This window comes from Eriocheir sinensis, chromosome 8 (genome assembly GCF_024679095.1).
Source record: "Eriocheir sinensis breed Jianghai 21 chromosome 8, ASM2467909v1, whole genome shotgun sequence".
NCBI classification, from domain to species: domain Eukaryota; kingdom Metazoa; phylum Arthropoda; class Malacostraca; order Decapoda; family Varunidae; genus Eriocheir; species Eriocheir sinensis.
Genome location: NC_066516.1, coordinates 16,156,774 through 16,161,023, shown reverse-complemented (window position 1 = coordinate 16,161,023; position 4,250 = coordinate 16,156,774). Strand labels below are relative to the sequence as shown.

Genomic DNA, 4,250 nt, shown 5'->3' with positions numbered 1-4,250 from the left:
TAATTCACACACACACAAGAAAAAATACCAGTGGTTACCATCACCGCTGAGGTATTATACATAGATAAGCTGACTTTTCACTTGCACTATTTCGTTTCAGAAAAAAAGAACCCATGTTGTGGGTGCCAATACCATAGATACATTCAAGAAGAGGTTAGATAAAGCCATGGATGGTGAGGTAAGGTGGGGTTGAGTGTACAGGAGTTGCCTTGTATAGGCCAACCGGCCTCTTGCAGACTCCTTACGTTCTTATGTTCTTATGTTAAAAGTGTATTTGGGAAGAACACACTAACGAAGGACTTGGTCATGCCTAGGGAAGCAAGGGACACTCACCCTGACCGAGAAATAGCAATACTCGGTTCATAAAAATATTCGTCCTTCGAACCGGATTCGAACCAGTGACCTATGGATGTCTGCTTCTGGCCCACTACAGTCCACCGCTCTACCAACTGAGCTATCGAAGGAACTATTTATCGGGAAGTAGAAAAAGTTATTTATCTTTGTTTATGGATATACATATTAGTTCAAGAATATATAATCATAATAATATGTCAATTCATAATGACAGCTACGTGTAGCATAGCAAATTCCAAGTTCCTATTTATGTAAAAAGGCAATGAACCAATCAATTAATCAAAATCTATGAATCACTCCAGCTAAATGTCTATCTACTTACTATCAATGCCTGCAACTGTTCCTCTCTAAATTGCATTCTAGACCTATCTATCAATCACTTGTGAAAGCGGCGCCAGACAACCAATGCCCCCGAAACGCCTCAGCTCAACAAACACCACGATTAAAGGAACGCTGCGAAACCCTCGTTCATTGCTTGCAACGGCACCCATAAATTCTGCTAGTTCCTATCTCACAGAACCACAGATCCATATGCACCTTGGTGGGTGAGCCGTCACCGCCCCACCACCCTCTCCATCCCCATCACCGCCCCACCCCAAACACCCACATCATAGCCCCGCCCCCCCCTCCCGCTTACCTGTCCCCCTACCTGTCCTGCGAGCCACGCGAGGGAGGCAATTCCATGTAATCGCCACTTCCCAGGCCACGTAAATAATCCGACAAATGCGGGAGCGTCACATTAAGCCGCGTCGAGCTTCCTCCGCGGAATTACCTTAGTCCAAGGCTCCTCTGCTTCCTTTTACTTCCTTTACCTCCATCTTCTTCATTCCTCCTTGTCATCCTTCTCCTTTTACTCTTTTATCTTCCTATGCCTCTCTTTTTCTTTCTTACTTATTCCTACGTCATAAAACATCCTCGTGCACTTCCTTTCTCATTGCTACTATTTGCTAATGCTTACTTACGTACCTACTTACTACTACTACTACTACTGCTACTACTACTAATAATAATAATAATAATAATAATAATAATAATAATAATAATAATAATAATAATAATAATAATAATAATAATAATAATAACAATAATAATACCACTTCTACTAGTACAACAACAACAACAACAACAACAACAACAACAACAACAACAACAACAACAACTACTACTACTACTACTACTACTACTACCACTACTGTTGTTGCTTCTGCTTCTATCACCATTATTACCACAACCACTAATACTCTTGGTAGCCACGTGGTAAAGGAGGTTATGGGTGAAGGTTAGTTTATCTTATCTTTTTATTCTCTGCAGCACATCACATGTTGAACGCTCCATCGTGATGACGGCAGCGACGATACGAAAGATACAAGTACTATCATGCAAATACACATTAGAACAAGCAGTTAAGTTGAAATGTAAATATGCACACAGGCACAGAAACGCAAACAGACACACACACACACACACACACACACACACACACACACACACACACACACACACAATCACGTGCACGTAATAAGAGAATATTGTTAGAAAAAAATTGAATATTTAGAGTTAATACGTCTTACAAGAATAACAAGAGTGACAAACAATACACACAACAGCCTTGAAATATGCAGTGGAGCAGAAAAGAGAGAGAGAGAGAGAGAGAGAGAGAGAGAGAGAGAGAGAATATCAAAAGGGAATTGCATTAAATTGCTTTTCACAGGGTCTCATTAGCACCTCCCATGTAACGAACAATGACAGGGTGGAGATGCAATTTTGTGTTTTCAATTACACGACGGAAGATGAAAACAGAAGGATAAAGCAGGTGATTGTTAATGCATGTTACGGCCTTTTACTTACCCTTTTTCTGATCATCGTGTTTTTATAGGGACTGTAAAGCATAGTTAAAAAGATACATGTGAACTGACTGAAAGGAAATAAAGAATAAAGGGAAGTAAAATATATTTGGCAATATTGTGCTACTTCCATTTACTGATGTGTGTGTGTGTGTGTGTGTGTGTGTGTGTGTGTGTGTGTGTGTGTTTTCTTAGGGGATATATGAAAAAAATATATTGAGAAAATTTACTCGAAAAGGACCATTTGAATTAATGTTCACCGTTGGCGAGCGCGCTCGCGTGCACACACACACACACACACACACACACACACACACACACACACACACACACACACACACACACATGATAAAGGACAATAATTTAGTTTTGTGAATTAGCAAAAGAGGAAGGGGATGTCCAGAGGACGAAAAGGGAAAAAGGAATAATAGGACGGAAGGGAAGGAAAGGAAAGGGCAAGGAAGACATGAACGGAAGGAAAAGAAAACAGTGAAGCGGCGTAAAACGAAAGACCGAAGGAAAATAATTGAGAAAGTCTGAACTGGTCTAAAGGGGAAAAGGGGAGGTCCATGGAAAGAAATAAGATAATAAATTGATAAAATAAAAGATGGAAGTAGAAGTGAAGGATGTGAAGGTAAGGAAAGGAAGGGAAGGAAAGAAGAAGGGAAGTGGAGAAGGAAGAGATGGTAAGAGAGAACTGAGCAAAGGCTAAAAGGAAGTCAGCGAAGTGAGGAAAGGGGAAGAAAAGGGGCTTACATGAGAAAGATAGAAAAGTGAGAAGACAAAGAGAAGGAGGAGAAAGAAGAACAGAAAAGGAGGGTATAAAGGAGATAAATGAAGGAAGGGAAGGGGAAAGGTCTGGTTGGAGAGGTTAAAGGAAAAGAATGATGAAGCAGAACTGGCGGAGGTCAAGACAGGAGAAGGTAGACGGACTCTCCCATATTAACGCTTCCGGGGGTCAGGTGATCGAAGTTATTGGTCAAGTTATCGATTGAAAGTGAAGGCTTTGAGATGCCTCTGGTGTTACCCCGTTTGGTGTTACGGAGGTCACCTGAATGGGCATAAATTGTAGGTGTGTGTGTGTGTGTGTGTGTGTGTGTGTGTGTGTGTGTGTGTGTGTGTGTGTGTGTGTGTGTGTGTGTGTGTGTGTGTTCTGAACACCACCTATCAATCCGGGCTCAAGATAAACTCTCTAAAGAGGATCAAAGATGAGCTCCCAGGGGTAGCATGAACCAGGCAAGATGACGCCACTATAAAATACTTGCCGCGCCACGAATGGACTAGGACCATCCAGAAGGCTCCATCAAAAAATTCTACCGGCGCCATAGGCTGAACGGTTGAGGAAAACAGAAAAGGACAAGAACAAGTAGCCGCAGTAGTCTTTGTAGGTATTTAATGAAGAGGAGGATGAAGAAAATGAAAACAGGAGTGAGCCGGAGGGTATGGGAGAGAGGAGGAGAGGCAGCTCACACTCCCTCCACTTAGTACTATACTGGACACTTCCACAGAGGCCTGACTAGTGTGGCTGATCTATTCCTACATCCACCTGTTTTTAGGGAGGGAAGAGCCATACGCAGACCCCATCCCAACCCTTGCCATCCCTCCCCAACCCTTCCCATCCCATCCCTTTCCTCCGTCTAACGTCCCGTCCCTGTCCCCCTCCCTCTCTTTCCCTCGCTCACCCAGTCCACCCTCAGGAAATAGCCACGCCGTTTTTGTGTGTCGCTCTACGTGATATACAGTTATTGTGTGAGCTGAGTTGTCTCCCCTACGTGTGGATGAGAGAGAGAGAGAGAGAGAGAGAGAGAGAGAGAGAGAGAGAGAGAGAGAGAGAGAGAGAGAGAGAGAGAGAGAGAGAGAGAGAGAGAGAGAGAGAGAGAGAGAGAGAGGGGGGGGGGGGAGGCTGCCGCTATATAGTAAGGAGAAGCAAGGCCGTTATGCAGGTAGCGATCCGCCTGTCCGTCCGTCCTTCACGTAGCTGTTAACTTGGCCATGGGCATCGCTAGTGTTTGGGAGAGGAGGACATCTTTACCTACGATGCTGTGAGGGGCA

At 43.5% G+C, this 4,250-nt stretch overlaps 1 non-coding gene across 1 annotated transcript; it reads right to left on the bottom strand.

Annotated features, from left to right (window-relative positions):
- Nucleotides 1-375: 375 nt before the first annotated feature.
- Trnay-gua (transfer RNA tyrosine (anticodon GUA)) lies at nt 376-464 on the bottom strand. Its single transcript is given in 2 exon segments — nt 376-411; nt 428-464. It is a non-coding gene; the product is annotated as a tRNA-Tyr (tRNA).
- Between the last annotated feature and the right edge of the window lie 3,786 nt (nt 465-4,250).